The sequence below is a fragment of the Pocillopora damicornis genome, chromosome 10 (assembly GCF_964200805.1).
Source record: "Pocillopora damicornis chromosome 10, jaPocDami1.2, whole genome shotgun sequence".
NCBI classification, from domain to species: domain Eukaryota; kingdom Metazoa; phylum Cnidaria; class Anthozoa; order Scleractinia; family Pocilloporidae; genus Pocillopora; species Pocillopora damicornis.
The window spans coordinates 8345867-8357876 of NC_142679.1; the positions used below are offsets into that span (position 1 = coordinate 8345867).

General features: G+C 37.2%; 1 non-coding gene and 1 pseudogene across 2 annotated transcripts; both read right to left on the bottom strand.

Annotated features, from left to right (window-relative positions):
- Window positions 1-4581: 4581 nt before the first annotated feature.
- On the bottom strand, window positions 4582-10347 carry LOC149038774 (uncharacterized; annotated as a pseudogene). The gene is made up of 5 exons (XR_016180698.1): window positions 9733-10347; window positions 8956-9070; window positions 7992-8028; window positions 7177-7303; window positions 4582-6836 (listed from the first exon to the last, which is right to left on the bottom strand). The product of XR_016180698.1 is annotated as an uncharacterized LOC149038774 (transcript).
- Window positions 7456-7528, bottom strand: Trnaa-ggc (transfer RNA alanine (anticodon GGC)). The gene has a single exon. It is a non-coding gene; the product is annotated as a tRNA-Ala (tRNA).
- Window positions 10348-12010: the final 1663 nt, after the last annotated feature.

Sequence of the window (12010 nt, forward strand, 5' to 3'; positions counted from 1 at the left end):
TAATTTCAAGGCTTTCTTGAATTCCCCTCCTTTGTCGCACTGGATTATTTCTGGCGATCCATGTTCCATATAAATATATTCCAGTTCACTTGCAATTAACTGGCTTGATTTGCTACACACACCACATAACTTTGATGGCACTTACAGGGTTTCTTAGTCTTTATCGAAAAAACAAGCTAGACAGTACGATGAGCATGACAGTATAAGATATTACAGGCAGACGACAGAGTCGAAGTTTAGCGCTAGTGGTGATTCAAAGATGTCTACAGTAAACTGATGAAGAATCATGCATAGGTCTCTGTCTTGCTTTCGCTTTCCCTTTTCACTTTCACGTTTATACCTGTCACTCAAACAGTTTTGGCACATGGTTTGCGAGTCTAAATCTTGCTAAAAATACGGAATGATACCGATAATTTGATAAATGCATCTTGGCAATAAATAAAATACTTTGCGTCATAGGTTTGCAGATATATTACTGGTTGCTAATTGCCTTATCGATATTGTGATTATCAGTCCATTACTTGTGCATGTTCTTGTAGTGTGTAGAAATCACGCGGTCATTTGTCAGTCCATTCATTCGAGTGTTGGGAGCTGTTAAGAGGAGTTAAATCACAACAAGACGGTTTCGATATTTCATGAATGTGAAAGTTAGATCAACTTCAAAGCTCAGATACGGACAGGTTGTGTCGAGACCACATTGGTGAGACATTACCGATCGTCGATTGGGAACTGTTCTGCTTATTTTCCCATCTTTTTATGCGGTTAAAATTACCAAACTAACTTCTTCTTTCATTTGTATCTAAGTGAAGAGAGATTATTGAGAGACATTTGAAAAAACTGTATAATTACTTTATTGACTAAAAAAAACTAACAGATAAATATTTCACAAATACGGATTCAAATTGTTCGTTGAACAATTTGAAGCTTCCGTCAAAACAATTGAAAGTTACTCAGTAAGTTCATAAATATATAAATATATACGAGTGTATGACACTTTTATGATATGCTGATAAATCTCAGCAGTCGATTACAATATATTCTTGTTGATATAAAAATTCAGTCTTCCCGAAAAATTTTGGAGTTGAAAAGCCCCAACTTTAACCATTCTATGGTGCACATGAACAGGCAGTGTTATATCTTTTTCCTTCCTCTGTGATGAAATTGGATGGAACACATTTCCTCTGGTTGTTGTTGTTTGCCATGGAACTAAAACATGCGGTTCCGGAAGATGTAATCTTCTTACAAATAGGAGAAGTTACTGTTTTGCTGCTTGGCAAAGTGAAGGAAACAACTCTGCCTGTGTAACAACTGGGCTCGTCACCAGGGGACCTCTTTGATCTCCATGCTACAGCACCCTGGGTGGACGGGACTCCACCATCTTGAATTCTGCGCATGATTTTGTCGAAATCAGTTGCCCGGCCATTTCCACGATGAAGAAAAATCGCGAGGATAAAGATAAGAACCTAGAGTATAGAATTCTTTTGTCAACTCTTCTTGGAAAAACTTTTTGCCTTTAAAAAGTATTTCTAAATTATTGAAACAGACACAGTCACAAACCAAACCATGTTGCCAAATTTCATTGAGAAATGATGAAAAAGAGTCAAAAGAATTCTTACAAACTTTGTAAGAATTCTTTTGACTCTTTTTAATACATCATACAGGAACAAAGGGCATTAATGTTTTACCTTGAAAACCTCCATTGTTCAGTTCCTTTTTATTCTTTTTGTAGTCTACGGTGAGGATGTCTTCTACATTTGCTGCTTTATTTCTTTCCTCAATTCCTTGAAGTTTTTTTGATGCCGAGAAAAGTTTCTCTCTGCTTATATACAATTTTGCGTGCTCTCAATGTGTTCCTTGAATAAAAATATCAAAACTATTTTGCTCGACGTTCCATCCTCTTTCATGTTGTTTTAGTTCTGTGTCGAAGATAATTTAGAACTTTTTTTGATTGATCTAAAAACCAATTTTTGAAACGTCCTTTAAGTAAAATAGGCTCAGCAATAATATCGTTCTATTTGAAGACACTAGAATAAAAGTCATTTAAGACGCAGTTCATACTTTTTTTTTATATTAATGTAACAATATACAAAAAAATCTGACTTTCTTGACTGAAAAGTTGAAAAACCATTTCCTTAACATGTAAATGTGGATAAATCACACTTGTTACCACCAAGAAGGAAAAGTTTGTCTTTTACCAAATAATTTAGTGGAGTTTCCTGTAAATTAGTCAGAATCGAATTTCTTCCAATCCGTCATATTGTTATCTAATGATAACAAGCTCATGATTTGATGTTTGGACGAAATTGGAGGTGATGATACTTTTAATTCTTACGAGGATACAATTGCACAACAGCACGAAAACGGGCAAATGCATCATGAGTCCTTGATTAAGATTTGATCAGTGTTAAAAGTCAGAATCATTATACAATATAGTATTACTTTTAGTATCATAGTCTCTGATTGATCGATAAAAGACCAACTGCCGGGAAATCATGAGCTGAATTCTAAAAAAACGATGCAAGATATTTTAACGAAAATTTCAACCCGGTATTTAGAGAAGTTGATGTCCAGTGTTTAATACGTCATGAGTAAAACTTTTGGAAAGTGCAACATCTTAAAACTGGTGACATCGATAGCTTTGGCAAAGAAGGAACTTCCTAAAAGTGTTGAATGTCAGACAGGATGAAAAGTTGTGACTCGGTTGTGATACGAAACAAATGATCTTTCCTTTTAGCATCCATGACAGGATCCAGTTGAAAGTCGTGTTTCCTTTTTATCATCATTTAAACTGGTTTTTCTAATTACACCAGAAACTGTACGTTAATCTCACATCTATTCTTCCGCTGATATTCATGCGTGTTGTGATATGTTTCAGTGACATGAATAAATAATTTGGTGAAGATTCGAAACGGTATCAAACAGTCTATTTTTTTTAATAGAGACAGGAGCCCATTAGTGAGTAATGGGCTCCTGATAGAGAGTGAAAATTGGTGACAAAATTTCACAATTATCTCTATTAAAAGTTTGTTCCGAGCGCTGTAGGTGTATAAGGATCTTTAACTTTTAACTCCCAAGATCTGACTGTTAATTCTCCCCTCTTACAGCTACAGATTTTCTTGTAAATAAGTTACAAGAATTTGGTGTTGGATCTCGGTAACAACTTTTACCTCGGATAAGTTTTGAGTATTCTCATTACCTGTTTACTGGAAAATGTATGGATATTATAGGGAGAAGTGAAAAGTAAATCATTTGCGGGAGTTAAAGGGCGAATTGGTGATCACATCATTATGACGTCATGTCCTCCATTCTAAACGAGAATGATCTGAATAATCATAACGGAGGAGCGAATGTAGCACCATTTGCCGTCTTACATTTCAGTATTTATAGGTCTTCTGTATAAACCTTGCTAATCCTAAATTTCCTTGTAAATAACTTACAAGAATTTGTTGTTAGATCTAGGTAACAACTTTTACCTGATAAGTTTGAGTGTTCTCATTACCTGTTTACTAATAAATGTATGGATATTTTAGGGAGAATTGAAATTGAAATCATCTAAGGGAGTAAAAGGGTTAAGAGGCTAAAACGGTGATTACATAAATACAACGACGAGAATGAAATAGAATTTGTCTAAATAAAAAACTTTGCCGCCAGTGCGAAAAGGCCCTTATTTAAATCAACAAACCCTTGAGATAAACTTATCACAAACTCTGTGATTATTACATGACAATGTGATATGAAGCAGGCAGAAAACAAGCTCTCCATTCAGTGCACAAACTTATCATCTTGAGAGTGTTTCTTTGATGTAGAAGCAAAATCTCGTAACTAACTAAGTAGGAAAAGTGAAGCAGCTGGTAGTGCCCTATCAATTGACAAGTGTGCAATCACGCATCTGTACGATCATGCCTCAGTCGTAATTTATTTTAACCAACAAACTTTGTTTTGACCAAGTCTTCCTTATGTCACAATTTTGGTATTGAGGAGAGCTGTTCACTAACCCCTCTACATTTTAAGCAACATTGCCTCTTTACTTCAATAGTTTCCAAAAATACATCAGTTGGCACATGCAGTGTTTAACTGCCTTATTTATTTTATAGGTTATAAGCGGGGTTTCCGATAGTGTCGCATCTTATAGGCCCATTACCAGCCTTGATGTAACGCGGTCATTTGTCATGTTTTTGTCTTACCTGTCATGTAAGACACACTGATATAAACCCCTGAGTATAGGAAGCCCGGAATGTAAGACCCTGATTGTAAGACCCCCGATGGAGTAGGGGGTTGGCACTTATTCGGGGAAGGGCGCTTATTAGAGCATGGACGCTTAGTCTAGGAAATACGGTATTTAACATTTGTAACCTTTTTCCAGAGCACACATTATCTCATTTTAAGTATCTGATGAACTCTCGTCAGTTTGATACAATGAACATTCAATTCCAAGATTACTCCACGATATTTTAACTCTTTTAATTGCAAAAATTGTACTTAATTGTGAAATTGAATCAGAAATCTTAATTCTAGTTGTATTGTCTTACTGTAGCATTTCTACTATGGTGTCCCTCTTTTTTTATGAATTCTTATTCAAATATTCTTTTGCCTATTACTTATTTTATTACTTATTATCGTATGCACTTTTTTGAGCTGTTGTGGAGGAAATGAATTAAATTGAGGCTCTTGTGTTGGACATACTTTTTGTACAGACTTGGTGTTAGGTATACTAAAAGTCTTTACAACCGATTGTATACTTGCATTAAGGAACTGGTTCGTCAATCTTAATAATTAATCATTAGTAATCATTAAGCAACAGACCACACTTTCTATCAGTTTACTAGCTTAATAACTTACGAGGGGATGTTGGAGGAGGAGGAGAAGTTTGTAAATCAAACTTTTCAAATGGGTTTACTGATACAATAAACGACAAGTTTTTGACCAATCAGGGCGCTCGTAGAACATTCGAACCTGCATGAAGCCCGCGAAAAATGGTGGGTGACCGCTTGATACAGGTTCCACAGATTAGGAATATTACAAAAAACGATAACTTACCCCTCTTTATGCCGTAATTCGACACTTAATGTACGAAACCTCGCTCGAAAATATTACTTACTTTAATTTTGGGAGAGAACATGGATTAAAAAATTACTTGAAGGATTATTCCTAGTTTTATTTGAATGGTCCCGCTTTTCATTGACCGTTCAATACAGGTGGGGAACAGTAAAAACAGGCCATTGATACTAGATATAGGTTGGTACATCTCCACTTAGAAGAGGTGACCACTTAATAGAGGTGACCATTTAATAGAGGTGAAAATTGCGGTGTTTGAGGGGGAGAGAAATTCGAGACTTTGACAACTGACCACTCAATACAGGTTGTCAAAGAAATATTAAGAAAGCAAAACGGAAAAAGCTCAATATGATTTGATCAGCATAAAAATTTCCTTCTTAGGAATTTGACAGTTTTAGAACATTTGCTTTGAAGTGTGAGTTAGGTTGAGGTACTTCTTCTCTTCTATCGTCTGACTTATTTTTCACACATGTGCAGTATCTACCATGAATACTTAGAATTTAGATTTCTCCAAACAGTTCCTCTTTGGCTTTTTCCTATATTCATTTCTGCTTTTTTTCTTTGACAAAACCTTTTTAATTGAGAGTATATATTCTTGTCTATAAGTACGTATATATCAAGGATGCTTGTAAATCTATGTAAAGCTACAACTAATTCTGAGCTCAAAAATATTAATAATAATAAAAAAGCGCCCAAAAGTAACGGCTGGAGTTGGCATCAAGGGTTGGCCTCAACTTGAAGGAATAGTGCCAATTTTGTTAATTTTACATTGCTTGCCAGTTTTTCCGACACCAAAATATCAAAATAATCCTCTAGATATTGTTGGGTGACACGAGGTGGTTTTTGACATGGTCAGCAAATACCCTATTGGTGGTAATTTTTAGCGAGTGCCTGAAAATGTTCTAGTGTTGTTCTCCTGGCTTTGCTTCTTTTATAAGATTTAAACATCACAACAGTTTTAGCAACCAGTCTACTGAATTTCCGCAAAACTTTGGGCTCAAATGGTTCTACAAAAGGAACCCATGTGGATGAAGTTCTTATTAAGGTCTCTTCTCGTCTTCGCACTCGCCGCATATCGGAAGAAAATGAATTTAGAAGCCGAACTAGACGGCGAGTAATCTATAGCCTGGTTAGCAAGTTCTCACTTTGGCGTTTGAGGGGAGAAGTAGGAGGGGATGAAAGGATGGAAAAGGGCTCTTTTAAGTGCCCCACCTCCCCATTCTTAGCGAGTTTTCTAACGTAATACATGGATTGAAAGAGTTTACTGCACCAAAATATATCCCATAGCTTTGAAGTATCTGTCACCATTATCTGGGGAATGGGCTGCAACATTTCCACACGTAGTGGAGTTATCAGGATTTCCTCCGGTACCAAACCCAATTCTGGAGTCACAAGAGTGACAATGGCTTTGCTGGTTAGCTACATAACCAATTCTTGCTTTGGATGTGATCACTTGAAGAACCCATAGCATTAAAGCCTTCCTTGTTACAGTTCAGTTGCAAAGAGCCTTGCACACCAATCAACTTCTTCCACTCGTTACGACCTAGTGAAGAAGCGCGCCATATCCCATCAGCGATCAGTGAGTGCAGAGAGTTCGCCTGCTTGTTAATGACAATAAACCTGAGCTGTCCATTTATCTTCATACCGAGACAGATCTTGGAGAGAGATGTGTTCCAATAGGTTGGTAACTTGGTCTCTTGTGAGTCAAACCCAGTCCTCCCGCCAGGGGTGTTGTATTCGTTTTTATCACTCCAGTAGTGAGAGTCATAGTGAAACGTTGTCTAAAGAGAATTAAGAGGATTTAATTTATCCTTAAATGTAAATAACCCGATGCATCACCAAAGGCAGGACCCTCATGAACTCAGTAATACAGTTGGCGTACAAGCCATTAATCTATACCCTTTTTGCAGGCGGGTTAATTAGCAATTTTTCGCCTTTTTAGGTATTAGGTTATTGTAGCACTTCTGCCAAAAGAATTTCCGGAAGCAGGGGCCGCGAGAAGAATATGGGCGAGTTATTAAGAGATACTATTGTAGTTTCGACGCTTCTGAAAATTTATTGCATGCACTTCATTACCCCTAAGAAAACCCCACCAAGAATATTCCGCCATAGAAGGCTTACCTGGCTGCCGTTGATCTTCATTACAGGCGTCCATCCTCCATCTCCGCATCCAAAATCCCCCATCTGACAGAGAACTGTGATTGGTTTAGAGTCAAGGTCTAATGTAACCAGTTGACTGACGTTTGACCTGTTCGGTACGAAAAGAAATCCATTCGTTGATTATAGATATTTGAAATTCATAAATTTGCACTGCGGTTAAGAGATGAAATTAAGAGATCCTCGCAGCTAAGAACACTACTGAAACGAGTAGTTGAAAATAGGACCTTGAAAAAGAAATTCAGGCCCGTATGGGATTTGAACCCATGACCTCTGCGATGCCGGTGCAGCGCTCTACCAATTGAGCTAACAAGCCAAATAAACCATCCAAGTGATGAATGATGATTTTAGATATATGAAATTCATATATGTGCACTGCGGTGAAGAGATGAAATTAAGGGATTTTCGCAGCTAAGAACATTACTGAAACGAGTAGTTGAAAATAAAACCTGAAAAAATTCAGGCCCATATGGGATGGATGGATCGATGGTTTATTTGGACCCAACACATCAACCAGCTCCCAGTTGGCTTGTTAGCTCAATTGGTAGAGCGTTGCACCGGTATCGCAGAGGTCATGGGTTCAAATCCCATACGGGCCTGAATTTTTTCAGGTCCTATTTTCAACTACTCGTTTCAATAATGTTCTTAGCTATGAGGATCTCTTTAATCCATTCGTGATCATATAAGTTTGCGGCGAAAAATCTTCTCTCGGCGTCGAAACTATTCCACAATTTGGCTCTTTTTTATGCTCGAAAAGATAATCATTTGGTATCACTTACTTAAAAAGGTTGTAGGCTTCTTTGCAGGAGCCAATGACTAAATGTAACGAAAAAAAAAAGTAAGGTGTTTAGGATATTTAGTTTATCAATTTATTAGCAAAATCTTTGAGCAATAACAGATGATAAACATTACTTTGGTACAAGTTATAATTTACTTCCGAACATTTTGGTTGTGACACGATCAAATTAACCTGATACCTCCCCCCACTCCTCTCTCCGCAATATTCTTATGATCCCCAGTCATTGGTAGTTTTAAAACTGGCAGTCAATTTCTATTGTCCTCTCCTTTAAACTCTGTCGGCGACGACTGATTCCCCCTCATTTCCATCTGAAAATCATGTGATCCTCTAAAATCCTCCACCCCCTCCCTTCCCCCGTAGTTAATGATAATTGGCCCCTAAGGGGAAGTTAGTAAAAATAAGAAATATATATTCAGTTCCTCACCTTAGACCTTACAGTTTCACAGTCAGATGCTTAATCAACATAAGCATCGAAAGATTCAACATCTTTGTGCATTTCCTTACTATGTTTTTTTAGTTATATATTCTCAATGGGACCTATGGTTCTTTAGATATTCTTTTTAGCAGATGGGTACCTTTTTTCACCGTCGGAGGCCTGAAAACTGGTTGCCATGGTTACAAAATGTTAATCACCAGTGCAATCCCTAACACTTCTAGATGATATTTCCAATGGTACCATAATGAATTGGATCCAGTTAATATTGAAGATTTTCAAAATGTGAATGGAAGACCACCTTAATCAACTTGAGCATCGAGAGCATCGAGAGATTCAATATCTTTATGCATTGCATTAAATATTTGTTAGTTATGTATTTCCGCCAGCTATTTTAGAAAATTTGCGAGCTCCAAGGTTACGTAGAAAAATTCATAGTAGTTACTTAAGAATTATATTATTTAATGCTGTTGGATATATATCAGTCACAAAACCATGCCAAACTATTCACCTTTTTCACAATATTCTCCTTTGAAGCCTTTTGCACAGCGGCATCCGAATGAGCCCTCTCTATAGTTAGTGACACAGGTAGCCTCGTGTTGACAAGGTGACGAAGAGCAAGGTGACTGTAGAGAAACATAGTAGGAAAATAGTTCACGCACTGTTCTGTCAATCCGGCTCGGATTCGTTTTAGTAGAAGTTTTTCATGGTATAGACATACCTCACATGATAGTATCTAGGGTTTTTTTTTATTTTCGTCTTCAGTATAGAGATTTTGGCTGAGTCTTTTGTCTTTACTGGTATTTGAGAAAGTGGCTTTATGAGGTTAAAAATATATTGTAAGCCGTTGGGATCTATGAGTGTGGAAAGCTTTTCTGACTGTTTCGAACGTTCGCAGAAGATGAAGAAGTCTGTCGAGAAAACATTTTAAAATACAAATTGACTAAAGGCTGACCAAAGAATGACGATTTAAACAACGATTCCATTCTGTATATAAAGATAATCTGGTATCTTCACTAAAATTTTCAACCGAGTCACAAGTATTTTCTTAGTGTACTAACGTGCCTGGGAAACAAAGGTGGTAAGTAAGTAAGATGGTGCGCGGCACGAGAAAGTGTTTACATGCTTTATAATATGCCATAGAAATACGGTTGTCACCGCAATGAATACGACAACAGACCGGCACCATTTGCGGTGACTTTAATCTGACAGCCTTCTCTCTACGATCTTGACAAAGCTATCAAACCTTTAACACATTTATTTGTCAAAATTTAGAAATGCTTCCTACCTCGATAGCCAAATGATGCGAACTTTTATTCCCTTTATACTCTGTGGAGTTTCTGAACTTATCAGATGACAACAATTCGCACCAAAGTTTTCCATGGGTTCCTTTGACGGCGGTCAGGTTTACAGAAAAACACAAAGGATTGCTAAGACATTCTAACGTGCAGTCAAACACATCAGACACTGCCACTGTTCCAACAAGCGGCACATTCAAGTGATGAAACTCGTGTTTAATGAATGTACGTCTCAGGAAGGTTCTAGTGGAGGAGGCGCGGTTGCCCTCGTGATACATAGGGTTTGACTCTGTAACGGGAAAGAAGAACAGTCCAGTAATAAAAGGACATGATGGCAGCACTCACAGGAAAGAGTGGCGGGGAATGAACTGACTGATTACAAGAGATGATGAAGTGGCTTATAACAGTGCCCTCCCCCCCCATTCAAAACAATTTATGTTTTTCATGTCTACGTTACTCTTATGAACCTTCATTTAGCGAAATCCGCTGTTTAAGGGGATGAAAAACCATTTTTCCACGGTCAGTAGTAAATCAGCTTCTCTAAAGTGCAACGTTTGAGACACTGTAAAAATATTAAAAAAAACTTTTCAAGAATGGTTTTAAGGCCGATCAGTATCAGCCTCCCTTCTTCCCCTTAATCCCCCCCCCCTTCCCTCCCAGCTCCTTTCTAAAATTCCGGGGTGACCCCTGCCTCTCTGCGACGAAAACAAAATTTGTACTCGTGCCATATGAGGATGTTATAGAGTCAGCGAAGATGTAACTGAGAACGGTGGAAAGCACTGGGTATTTCTAAATCCAGGGATCTTTTCAAGAGCTAATTTTAGACTGGTCTGTACGTTTTTCTCTCGCTTTGTTTTCGGGACAATGCTCAATTACATTTCAAGTAAAATTTGATCCATATTTTCCTTTCGAAATGAACGTTAGAAGTTGATCATACGAAACCAAGGTAAACAGTCGTTAATAAAGAATCTTAACTTCTCCATGAATTTTCTGATCTTATTGGAGGCAAATTTTGTCCGCTCCCTCCTGTTTATTTAGGAGCTATTCATTGCAAATACCCGAAAAGTTGAAGAAATCTTGCGACACTTATTATCGCACCTGTCTTAATTTTAGAATTCATAACTTTTGCCAATTGGAAACAAAACAGATGTTATTATGTCAATAGCTTGTAGCTGTCTCAACATATTGGGTCCCTTGACTTCCGCCAAATTTAAATAACAATTTTCCTCCACTGTTGTCGCCAACTTTGTTTGGTGCTCAACCCGGGAGGTCCTCGGTCAAGTTGGGTTAAATCAGGCGACATTTCGCAAGATAAAGACGAATAACATATAAAAAAATTTAGTTTGGTGAAAAACGAAAATCACTTCGTTGAACACTTAAAATGATCATATCGTAGACAGATTTTTGGCAGCCATTTAAACAAGTCACTTCGATTTTAATTCATTCGATAGTTTTTCAGGAACCTCTTAAACATAAATTTGTATAGTCTTACCTTTTCAGTTATCAATATCTGACGCGCCATTCACCATAAATTTACGCGTATTCTGAATGACTTAAATACCATTATTCACTGAGGTAACATAAACAAAATTTTGCAAATAAAGCTCTTCGGTGCTGTAATGTTTTCATATTTCTTTCAAACTTTCCTTCGGAAAAGGGAAGAACATCAATCAATGATCCGATACGCATAGGAATCGAATGTTTCTGCAAACCCAATTTTAGAATTCTTTGATAAATTTGTTTGGGTGGAAAACATGGCAAGGTCGAAAGCCTGTAGTTTACCTCCGCAATTTAATCCAGGTTTTAAAGATGTGCAGCCGTTGTTTTGGAAACATTTAGAATTTAACTTGAAGTTGAAAAGAAAAGGCTTGAAAGGCTTTTTCCATCAATGTTTTAGCTTAGTCTTGAAAAACATTTTTCAATGTGGAGTGATTGAGTGTTATTGGTATTTAACCAAGTTGAGGTGCTGAACTGATTGACTTCAACCATACAACTCTGCAACAGCAGATATATATAAAGGAAATTAATTAAACATTGAGATTATGCCATTCAACAGCGTCCCAAGTTATCAGTTATAAAGCAAATTCTTGAAACAAGTTTCTAAAGATCATTCAACGCACATCACCACTAGTCCAGTGAAAATATAACAAAAAACAAAGATTGCCGGAATTCAGGGAACGTCGGACTTACATCCAGATTCTGAGTTGAATTACTATGCAAAATAACCACGACCAACATCAATGTTCTAACACTAAACGATGACAGATA